This window comes from Triticum dicoccoides, chromosome 4B (genome assembly GCF_002162155.2).
Source record: "Triticum dicoccoides isolate Atlit2015 ecotype Zavitan chromosome 4B, WEW_v2.0, whole genome shotgun sequence".
Taxonomy (NCBI): Eukaryota; Viridiplantae; Streptophyta; class Magnoliopsida; order Poales; family Poaceae; genus Triticum; species Triticum dicoccoides.
Window position 1 is genome coordinate 315,049,823 of NC_041387.1, and position 12,807 is coordinate 315,062,629.

The window sequence follows — 12,807 nt, forward strand, 5'->3', positions numbered from 1 at the left end:
GGCCCTGCGGCGACGGCAGTCTCACACCGCAGCCGAACAAGTGAACCCTCGTACTCCTCTCCGCGCGGGCTTCCACTACCGCGTCTTCCCCGGCTCCGTGTCGTCCCCTTCCTAGGCCTCGCCGTCGTCCACCGCCGTGGTGCTCTCCGTGTGGCGTGGTCAACGTGGTCAAGGAACGACTTCCATCGGAACAGTACTATACGTGGAGAGGCTGACAGCTGGGTCCACGGCCACAACCAAGTTTTTTTGTGATTTGCAAAGTAACTCGCTTTGTCAGGCCTGTTGGGCTGCAAATCTTTCAAGACGAGGAGAGCTTTCGTTCGGATGGCCAAGAAAATGGCCCATCAGTAATGAGAAATGGGTTGTACATTTTTAAAACACATAAAACCGGCAATTAGTTTCAAATATCTTTTTTTTAATTTCGAGATTTTAAATTACATTAATTTTTATGCGTGGAGAATTTGTTGGATTTTATATTGATATACATTTATTTTTAAAATCAGTTTGAATGTGAGTCAAAATTTCGGGATTAAAAACAGTTCGGACCGCACCAAAATATGAAAAATTTCGTATAACTTTTTAACCGTGGCCACAGTATGGGTTGTAATGCTAACAAAAAGAATATGGGCTCCAAAAAACCTTAAGAATTAGCAAATGGGCTGTAAATTATTAGAAATAATGGCAGATGGGTTGTATGCTGTTTTCCACAGATTTGAGGCTTTCCTAAAAAAAGGTTGACGCACAAGCAGTGACTGTTGGATGGCCATCCAACGGTCGTCGTGCTTCTTCAATCTCTGCTCTTCCTGCTCCAACCTCTCAAACAAGCGCCGACGGGACTGCCTGCCCCCTCCTCCTCGCGGCCGGCTCTGCTCCTGCACAGGCCTCACCGCCCCACCATACTCCCATCGCTGGCCTAGCCATCCCTCTACTCACCCACACCTGCTGATATTCTCCGGCGACAGCAGAAGAACCAGTAAACCCTCATACAGTCGTACTCCCCTCCACGTGGGAAACAACTGCCGAGTCTTCCCTATCTCCGTGTCGTTCCTTTCCTAGGCCTCGTCGTCGTCCACCGCCCTGGTGCTCTCGGCGCGGCCTGGTCAATGTGGTCAACGACCGACATGCATCTGAAGTGGACTGTACGTGGAGAGGCCGACAGCTGGGTCCACGGCCGCATGCAAGGAAATGCCTCCTTATTACGCGCAAAATAATGATTCCTCCACCTAAAATCAGGGACCCATCGAAAGGGCCTATGTATTTCGCGAAAAAAATGTTACCGCCGCTGACAGCTCAGACCCACCAGCTATATCTTCGCACGCAAGGAAGTGCCTCCTTATTATGCACAAAAAAATGAATACTCCGCCTGTTAGCTGGGACCCAGTCTAGTGGCAGGCTAACTTGTGGGCCTACTAAGTTGACGGGGACGGAGGGCTTTGTCAACTTAGTCAATATGCACGATTCTAGCTCCAGTGACCGTACGATGTCCATCCAACGGCCGTAGTGCTTCTTCAACTTCTGGTCTTCTTGCTCCAACCGCCCAAACCAGCGCCGGTCGTGCCTCGTGCTCCTGCCTCCCGTGGTCTGCTGCGATGCGGCGGAGGCCTCACCGCTCCCTACTACTCCCACTGCTGGCCAGGCCATCCCTCTGCTCACCCACACCCCCTGTTATTCTGCGGTGACGGCAGCCTCACCCTTGTACTCCTCTTCGCGTGGGCATCCACTGTTGCGTCTTCCCCAGCTCCGCGTTGTCCCCTTCCTAGGCCTCGCCATCGTCCACCGCCGTGGTGCTCTCGGCGTCGCATGGTCAATGTGGTCAACGACTGACTTCCATCGGAAGAGTACTGTGCGTGGAGAGGCTAACAACTGGGTCCACGGCGGCCTCAAGGAAGTGCCTCCTTATTACGCGCAAAATAATTATTCCTCCACCTCACAGCACGGACCCACCGGACGGGCCACAAGTATTTCGCGAAAAAAATGTTTCCCCCCGACTGCTGGGACCCACCAGCTACATCTTCGCACGCAAGGAAGTGCGTCCGGGCAAAAAAAAACCAAAACGATTTGCCCCCCTGACTGCTGGGACCCACCAGCTACATCTTCGCAGGCAAGGAAGTGTCTAACAGTCGGGACCCACCTGGTTGAAGCGTACGTAGCGTTGTCATTCTGGTCGTGAAAGTGTACGTACATAATGGTCGATGTAGAGGCACACACGTGTCGTAGTAGAGGCGCGCACATGTCGTAGTAGAGGCGCGCACGTAGCATGTACACGTACGTACAGCGGCGAGGGTGCAAGAAAGAAAATACGGCCATGTACGTACATACGGGCAGGGTCTCGAACGCCTACTCGCGCATACGTACATGGCTGGGTCGGAACGGAGAAACAGCGTCGTCGTCGTGTTCATGGGGAGCCAACCGGCTGGGTCGGAACGGAACATGTGATCGTGTTCGTCGGGAGGGCTTGGACGGAACATGTGATGGAAACGAGGCCTGGCGTACCGCACAGTGGAGGAAACGGCCTTGTGTTCGACCAGCCACGTTCAAAACGGGGTCCTGTTGATCGCGAGGGGCCTGGCGTACCACAAAACTGAGGAAACGGACCTCCTATGGTGGAAACAGTGGTCCTGTTGATCGGGTGGGGTGTGGCATACCGCAAAACGAAGGAAATGGACCTCCTACGGTCGAAACGGGGGTCCTGTTGATCAGGAGGGGTGTGGCTTACCGCAAAACGGATGAAACGGACTTGTGTTGGAGGACTACGGTCGAAACGGGGATCCTGTTCATCGGGAGGGGTGTGGCGTACTGCAAAACGGGACTCCACGGGATACTGTTCATCTCCACCATCGACCTCCTCCAGCCTCCACGGGCTCCTGTTCATCCAGCCTCCACCGTGCGCTACTCCACCGGCTACTATTCAACCACCCCTCCACCGTCTACTGTTCATACAGCCCTCCACCATCTACTCTTCATCCAGCCCTCCGAACCACGGGGTCCTGTTCAACCACCCCTCCATGGCCACCCCTCCATCGTCTACTGTTCATCCAGCCCTCCACACCACGGGGTCATGTTCATCCAGAGGCAATGCCACCACTCACTGTTCATCCAACTCCCCTCCCCCCGCAACGCTCACCGTTCATCCAATCGATCGGCTTCAGTTAGCAGCAGTAGCGAAGGAATCGCTCCATCCGGTTCAGTTTACAGCCATCGATCGATCGCTCGGGTTCAGTAATGCGTAGCCTGCAGTGCAATCGCTCGGGTTCAGTTAGAGCCCAATGCCTCGCTCGCGTTCAGTTAGAGCCAATGCCTCGCACACACACGCGTACATGTACGAGAGAAACGCGCATCGCTCGGCCCCCGACCTCCCACCGTAACCGGCAACTCCCCAAAATTTTCCTCCCCCTCACTTCTACCATGGTTTTTTCCGTCATGGACGGCCCAAAGAATGGCATGCAACTGCTCTCCGGCCCGCCCAGGATTAAAAGCCCATTTTCTGTCATGATTTTTTTGTCATAGAAGTAGGATCTGACCACATCAATGATGATACCGGGTTTTGTCACAATTATCGTCATAGAAGTGTCATATGTATGACAGAAAAAAAATTCGTTCGGCCCAAAATGTCATGGATGTGTCTTTTTTTGTAGTGCTTGAAGCTTGTCGAGATACATGACGTTTACATGGCGGTAAGTGGCGAGAGCGTGTGTGAAGAAGTACACCCCTGCAGGGTTAACATCATCTATTCGAATAGCCGCGTCCACAGTAAAGGACCTCTGGGTTGCCTATACAGTTCATAGACAAGTGAAAGTGGATACTCTAAAATGCGCAAGATAAGCGTGAGTGCTATGGATGGTGTTCTCATAGGGAGACGGGAGCGGATCCATAGTGGTGTATTGCTATGGTGAATATGTGGACTCGTGTACACCACCTCAAAGGACTTACTTGCAGTTGTAGTTCAGGATAGCCACCGAGTCAAAGTTGGCTTGCTGCAGTTAAACCCCACCATACCCTTTGTTGATAATGATGCATATGTAGTTAGTTCTGATGTAAGTCTTGCTGGGTACATTTGTACTCACGTTTGCCTATTTTATGTTTTGCAGAGAGACTTCCGTCTCGCTAGTAGTTTCGCGTGAACTTCGACGTTTAGCTTGTTACCCCAATTGCGATCTTCTGCCCTCGGTAGGATCTGGTAGATAGTCAGGCTTCTCATCCTTTTTCATTTATAGTTGTCTGTACTCAGACATGTTAAGCTTGTGCTTTGACTTGTATGCTCTGAATGCTGGGTCAAGACACCCATGTTTGTAATATCTCACTCCTCGGAGCCTATTGAATAAATTACTTGAGTTGTAGAGTCATGTTGTGATGCCATGTTGTATTTTCACATATCGAGCATATTGTGTGTATGTTATTGAAATGCTTGGTATGTGTGGGATCTGACTATCTAGTTGTTTATCCTTGGTAGCCTCTCTTACCGGGAAATGTCTCCTAGTGCTTCCACTGAGCCTTGGTAGCTTGCTACTGCTCTGGAACACTTAGGCTGGCCGGCATGTGTCCTTCTTCATTCCTGTGTCTGTCCCTTCGGGGAAATGTCACGCGGTGTCTACCGGAGTCCTGTTAGCCTGCTACAGCCCGGTTTACCGGAGTCCTGCTAGCCCAGTTGCTACAGCCTGGATTCACTCGTTGATAACCGACATGTTTGTTGCTGGGTCATGTATGCCAGTCCCTGTAAGTTAGTTCCACCTTGGGTTCACGACTAGCCATGTCAGCCCGGGCTCCTTGTCATCTGGATGCCAGCGACACTATCATATACGTGTGCCAAAAGGCGCAGACGGTCCCGGGCAAGGTAAGGCGACACCCGTGGGAATACCGTGCGTGAGGCCGCAAAGTGATATGAGGTGTTACATGCTAGATCGGTGTGGCTTTGAGTCGGGGTCCTGACAACTTTGGTATCAGAGCCTGACTGCCTATAGGATTACCAAGCCAAACTGGTCGAAGTTGAGTCTAAAAATTCTTTAGTTATATAAGGGAATTGATTGTGGATGGGAACGTAAGGCTCTTTTTACTCCTTTACCTCATGCCCCTTGATCGAGTGATCTTATCTTTCCTACGGGCGTAAGGAACTATGACAGGGACTTATAGGACTGATGGATTTAAGCCCTAGTCTAGTTTCTACTACTTCCGTGTGTTCATAGTTGGTCCCGGAACCTTGATATTGTGCTTCTAAGTGTTTATGCCACCATATTTGCAGGATGTCTTAAATCCGTTGAGCATTTACAGCCGTTATGCTGTCCGAGTCATCCCAGGTTTCTAAATAGTCTGATGCATTTGCAAATTCCTTTTTATCGTTCTGAAGATCCTTTGTGCCAGATCAACCACACTAACTAGTGTGTTGAGGTATTTCATTGCCTCAGTATTTATGTTGGAGCTATTATTATGACCCTAGGAGTCTAGAGTATCACCTAGTAATTTAGCCATGCTTTTGTTCCCAGTGTGATGATTCTGGCCATCACTCTCGAAAGCATCCCGTGATGCCACTTAGTATGTAGGTATTCCACTTCTGGGTTTTGAACCCGAGATTCACCCTACTTCATGTTGATAGTAATTGCTAGCTCCCTTAGGTTATTAGTAACCTTTGTGTTAGTCCTCAAGGTCCATGGTATTTCCTTCTTCCAAATACTATGAACCGTTTATGGCAGAAGTTGTTTTAACCAAAAGATCACAACCAGAGTGCTCTTGAAGAGCTCTCGATTCTATGTTCTTACTCTGCCAGTCCTACCTTTCTGCATGGGTTATCCGGAAGAAACCTGTTGAACCTGGTTCGACATACTAATCTATGCATCCACAACTTAGAAAGTTATATGTTCCTTGAGTTGTCCCTCCTTAGTTGTCCTCTGGCCCTCATCTATCAATTGATAGTCAGGAGTAGTCGTGCACTCGTGCTCATTGACGCCTATTATTCTTGTGGTCCATCAAGCCATTCTATTCGGAATGACTAGGAGAAACAAACTCCGGTACCTAATCCATTTCTAGGATTGGGTCAAAGCAGTTGTATTTCGCAGATCAAACTGCTAATCCAGCCTTTGTTCTGTTCTACCTTGGAGTGTTACCATCTTTATATCAAGATTATCATGGGAATTGCACACCATCCTATGAACTTTTGATACAGTGATACTCTCTCCATCATTTTAATTCCTTGGTCCGCGTGTTATTGTAACCGAGATACCGACAAGTGAATCGTGATGTCTGAAATCAATACTCCAAGCAACTCCGTTGCTTGGTAGTTAATGGAAAATAACTTCATTCTTCACGTGTTGATTATTGAATCATCATTCTAAGATTGACCGTGTTACCTAGTCCATATTTCCTGGTGCACCCTTCGATCAATGAGTTAGGATTTTGTCAATCCTTCGCTCGTTTGATCATATCATCTTGCCCATAAGAGAAAGATTGTTCTCGAGCTTAGTAGCATATCGGTAGTTCATGATTTTCCGATTATCTTCTCGGAAGTATCACCAGGTTGTTCCCTGACTTTTGTGTTGAGCTCGTGATCAAGTTGGTTTCTTGTAAATCACCCCTTGTCCAAGAATCTGTGTTGGATACCCTGAACTGGTTGGTTAAGCTAAACAACAACTTGGAGAGTTGGAAGATGGAAGCTTGTCCGATTTAGTTCATCTCAAGGAATATCTTGTATGTGTGTTGAAGAAAGATGATATCCTCATTGATTGATCCTAAGATCAGTTGTCGGCGCTATGGTCTTATCCAATCTTTGATTTGAGTGTGGGCTATGATCAAATTAAATCAGAACCAACAATATTCGTAATGTTTTCTTACTCGTGGTTGATCCCTCGAGCATACACCATTACATCTTTTGGTCTGACCAATACTATCACATTGTTTACATAATGGTGGAAGTCCAGTGAAATGGAAATTTCGATGAGTTGCTGTTGAGCCCATCAGCAGCATTTTGTCTCCTCCATGATTCATCTTGAATGTCAAGCTAGTGTTGGAAACTTTTGTAAGCATTATCTTCGTGTTCCGTTCATGAAGCCTATGTTTGGATGAAAGAAGTGACTTCCTCAAATTCATGTGCATTTGATGCAAGTTGCCGTCATGTATTTGAGAAAGTCAATGTTGCTTCCTTTGGAATCATCCCAAATCAGTCATGCATACGTGTGAAGTACTCTGTGGTTTGGAGACTTGCAACCTTCATGCTATATGTGTCCCTAGCACACTAAGCCACTGATTGATTTGTTCAAGGAGAAGAAGTTTCTTCTGAAGAGCTACACTTATGTAAGGATTTCGATACCCTCGATGATGGTTCCCCACCTGAACTCAGTAGTGTTTTATTATAAGACTACTACATGGTCATGTTTGTCCAGGACAGCGTGTTCACATGTATGTAGCAGAACCAGCTCATGTTTTGGAGCTTGCTATCACAGCTCATTCCCCGAGAATCTTGCAACATCGTCTCGTCGATTTGTGTTGCAAACTTTCATTTTCCTTTCTAGACTTGATGAGTCTGGAATATCCTAACACCAACCAGATCTGAATCTCAGGCAGATATGATGGTTGGAACGTGTCCCAAGAATTATAATATTGGTCTCTCTGTAACCCGGTAACGTGGATGTCGTGGCCAACACACCTAACCGGAAGGCCTATTATTGTAGTATCTTGGTTGAAGAAGTTGACCACCTCCCCATAGGGATATCGTAGGATTTACTCCCTAGTTGTCCCTTATGGATTTTGTGTTTCCGAAGTCCGGCCTTTTAATTGATGTTCTAGATATCGAACCATATCTATGAATGGAATACGCTAGTACATCAAGGAGAACATTAGAAGCGGAGTGCTAAATGTTTCTCGGTCGATTGTCCAGATTTTGTCTCATTGCCCTTGCTAAGGTGAAATCAGAGAGGAGTTATCTTCCTTTGCATCTGCATCCTCCACCAATATCCATCATGGTAGTATGTTGTGTTGCCAGGATCCTTGACATGGATATTGGTAAAACCTTGATGAATATGGAAATGCTCAAGTTCTTGAGAGCACGCACAAGCACTAGGGGTTATCATCAACACTAATTGGCATTGCTCCCAGTTTCCTCGGTTATGCTACAACTTTTCAAACAGTAGACCCACTCTCTACTGTTGGGTTTCTCCCCAGTTACCAGAAACATTCCCAACATTTGCATTTTGTTCCCAGCTTACCCTACCATTGTGCCAAATTCCATGGGATGCTCCTCTCAGCAGTTGTTGTCCAAGATCTTCTTCGGAAGTGGGCTTACCATGAGTCCAACAAGGTAGTCCACATCATCCATTCAAATCCGGATATGCCATTCCTTTGAACTCTGCCAAACGATCGATTGTGATTGCCTTAGGCTGGTATAAAGAGTTTCAATGATCTAGACATCAAACGTAATTCTTTTCGCCATCTAAGGGAATAACTCTACGAGTCACCTTCCCCAAGGTTCCCCGTTGTGGAATCATGGCAGTTAGCTCCTCGCTACGTCGTGATTGAGCGTGGATTTGTTGCCTACCTAGTGGACCTTCGTCATCTATTACCCCCCATCCCCCCGAATGTATGTTTCATGTCTCAGCTCAAGAGATGTTTTATATCTCACCCTAAGAGTTGATCTTGAGTTACCCGATCTTCGAGAAGATCGATTCCGCTAGAGTTCCTGTCCGTCATCATCGTGTTGGATGAGGATCTTGAAAGGAAGGATGCCAAGATCGATCTGAAGCAATGGATCATGAAGATCATGTAAGCCTGTACCCCCTCCGTCTTCTTACCTCATGTCTTGAATCTCAGGACGATATTCCTGTTTAGTGGGGGTGAGTTGTCACAGCCCTAGAGTTTGATTGCAATTTTTAGTTTCATAAGCATCCATGCATCATGTCTATATTTGTTTGTAACTTGAAATGGGGATTGCCTAAACCCCTAGCATCAAAGGAATTCACTAGGTTCACCTAAAATATTTTCAGTAAATCCAAATGGCTTTCAAAAATGTTCATCATTTATGGAGAATGCTGTAAACAGTAACCAGAGGTGATGCATATTTTTCCATGATCTATTTGGGCTCTGAATTAAATCATACTCTATTTGCATTTGGACATTTAATGCTATAAATATTTTTAATATCCAAATAATCACAAACTTAAATGTTTACTGTTGGATATATTCCAAACACTAGGCTTGAGCAAGTTTCATGATTTTCGAGTGTGCCTAAGTATTTTTAATAAAGCCCTGACACTACAGAAGAAATACAAAAACAGAAAAGAATTAGAAAAAGAGAGAGAGAGAGAGAGAGAGAGAGAGAGAGAGAGAGAGAAAACCCACCTGAGGTTACCTGCGCAGCCCACCCGGTGGCCCACTTACCTGGCCCAGCCCACCAGAGCCGCCATCATCTCCCACCTCACACCAGAAGGATGCAAGCCATGTGGCCACCGCGCACCGGCATGCACCCAGCCACCTCCTCCCTCGCTGCCTGCCTGGCTCCTCCTCGACGTGTCCGGATGATGCCACGCGACCCCCAGAGCCGTCTGGCTCTCCCTTTCTCTCCCCGAACACTCTCCCCCTCCTCTGTTCTCCTCATAGAATGCGCCCGCCGCCGCTGACGAGAACCACCATGGCCACCGTCCACCCCTCGCCTTGCCGAAGCATCCAGAAGGACCGGCATCGTCTCCTTCATTGTCTACACCAGTCCGTTCGACCGCTGGAGCACCGCAGCGACGTTTCTGCGTCGTCTTCAACCTCGGGCACCCCAGCTCGCCTCCGGTCGACTCGGCACCGCCAGGACCTCCCCAGGCTTGCTGACCTCCTCTTCGGCATCACTGTGAGCTCCACTCCGAACCCCTCTCTTCCCCGCCTCTTTTGCATCGCATAGCCCTAGTTTCACCGGATCCGATAGCTCCTTGCCGCCGGCCATGCCGCCACCGCAGCTACGGCCGCGCAAGATCGCCTCCGAGCACGTCAACGCACTCAGGGAGTCTTCTTGAGCTCGAATCACCCGCCCGTTAGGCCTGCCCCACACCGTAGCCGCAACCCCGTGCACAATCGAACTCCGGCCGCCGCCCAACTTGCCGCCGCCGCCGCTGCCGTCACAGACCACCCCAGGTCCAGCCACCACCACCATCCGATGTGCCCTGCTGCGGGCGTTCCAACGCGCCCGGCCACGTGACCTCTTGTGGCGGAGTTGGCCGAACGGGCAATCCCGCCATGTCCCGATTAGCACCGGCAGCTAACCGCCGTTTTGGATGATGTGGACATGTCATTAGCGGCTAATTGACCCACTAACTAACCTCCTGGCTTGCTGACTTGCGGGCCCCACTTCCTAACTAACCAGCTAACAAAAATAGTTTAAGTTTAATCTAAACACAGTGGCCCCACGTGTCGGCGTTGACCTCGCTGACGTGGTCGTTGACCGGACCCACCTGTCTGTGACACTAAATGTCACAGGGTCACTGACCAGTGGGTGCCACTGGTCAGGTTTGACCCAGACCGTGCCCCATTGACCTGTTGACGTCATGATGGTGTCAGGCTGACACAGTAATCCTTTTTGGAATTTAAATAAATCTTAAATGATTTGTCTAATTCAGAAAATATCCAAAACTTTGAAAAATCATAGAAATTAATCTATAGCTCCAAATGAAATAAGTTATATATGAAAAATGATCAAAAAAATCCAATCTATCCATCTGCACTGGTTTCATGCATGTTTAAGCAACTTAAACCTGCTGCTTATATCAAAACATGATAATGCACTTTATTAAGTCATAGTTTCAATTTGAACTTGAACCTTGGGTTCAAACTAACTCAAACCCATATGATTATAGTTGCATTAGCCCAACACACTCATCTTGCCATATCATGATCATGCATCATATTGTGCATTACATTGATTGTGTTCCCTTCTGTGTTGCCGGTGTTTGTCCCCTCTCGATAGACGTGGTTTCGACGATGAGTTTGATGACACCGATGAAGAGCTATACTATCTTCAGAAGTGCCAGGCAAGCAAAACTCCATTGTTCATTCCGATACAAACCCACTCTCTTGCTTTGCTCTTTTTTACTGCATTAGGACAACAACGACTCATGTGTTACTTGTTGCGGTAGCTGAACCCCTTCTCCTCTGCATGACCTGTCATTGCCACAGTAAATAGATGAAACCCACTAGCATGAGTAAGAGTTGTTTGAGCCCTGATGTGCCTACTCATTCATGCTTGTTTGTCATGCCTGCTACTGCTTAGAGTTGAGTTAGGTCTGATTCATCGGGGATGAATCAGAGGTGTGTGCACATGTCCTACTGTGTGTGAGCTAAGTGTGTGAACACGATTTGGTAAAGGTAGCGGTGAGAGGCCACGTAGGAGTACATGGTGGGTTGTCTCATTGAAGCCGTCCTCAGGAATTAAGTTCTGTGTTTGTGATCCATGAACAACTACGACTACTCATTGGGATCCTTAATTGGCCCTCTCGGCTTCTTAACCACCCTTGTCCTCTGTCCAGGAGTTGCAAGTAGTTTCTGGTGTTTGTAGTCTGCTGGAGGCCGTGGGAAGCGCTGACCGGAGGGGTGTGCTGTGATGCGGTAGGCACGTGCGGTAGGCACGTGGCCGGGTATGCCGGGCACCCATTTGGTGTCACGGAACCCTGTACACATTGTTCGGGGCCGTATGTGGAAACCTCGGCCGGACTCCCTGCGGATGGAACCTGAATAGGCGATAAACCTGGACTAGAGACTTGAGTGTTTAGGTAGGCCGTGGCTGACACCCTCGCCAGGCTTCCGCTTGAAGGTTGCCGAGATACATGATGTGTACATGGAGGTAAGTGGCGAGAGCGTGTGTGAAGAAGTACACCTCTATAGGGTTAACATCATCTATTCGAATAGCCGCGTCCGCGGTAATGGACCTCTGGGTTGCCTATACAGTTCATAGACAAGTGAAAGTGGATACTCTAAAATGCGCAAGACAAGCGTGAGTGCTATGGATGGCGTTCTCGTAGGGAGACGGGAGCGGATCCATAGTGGTGTATTGCTATGGTGAATATGTGGACTCGTGTGCGCCACCTCAAAGGAGTTACTTGCAGTCGTAGTTCAGGATAGCCACCAACTCAAAGCTGGCTTGCTGCAGCTAAACCCCACCACCCCCTTTGTTGATAATGATGCATATGTAGTTAGTTCTAATGTAACTCTTGGTGGGTACATTTGTACTCATGTTTGCCTATTTTATGTTTTGCAGAGAGACTTCCGTCTCGCTAGTAGTTCCGCGTGAACTTCGACATTTAGCTTGTTACCCCAGCTACGATCTTGTGCCCTCGACAGGATCTGGTAGATAGTCAGGCTTCTCAGCCTTTTTCATTTATAGTTGTCTGTACTCAGACATGTTAAGCTTCCGCTTGTGCTTTGACTTGTAGGCTCTGAATGTTGGGTCGAGAGACCCATGTTTGTAATATCTCGCTCCTTAGAGCCTATTGAATAAAATACTTGAGTTGTAGAGTCATGTTGTGATGCCAGGTTGTATTTGCACATATTGAGCATATTATGTGTATGTTATTGAAATGCTTGGTATGTGTCGGATCTGACTATCTAGTTGTTTATCCTTGGTAGCCTCTCTTACTGGGAAATGTCTCCTAGTGCTTCCACTGAGCCTTGGTAGCTTGCTACTGCTCCGGAACACTTAGGCTGGCCGGCATGTGTCCTTCGTTCCTGTGTCTGTCCCTTCGAGGAAATGTCACGTGGTGTCTACCGGAGTCCTGTTAGCCTACTACAGCATGGTTTATCGGAGTCCTCCTAGCACAGTTGCTACAGCCCGGATTCACTCGCTGATGACCGGCA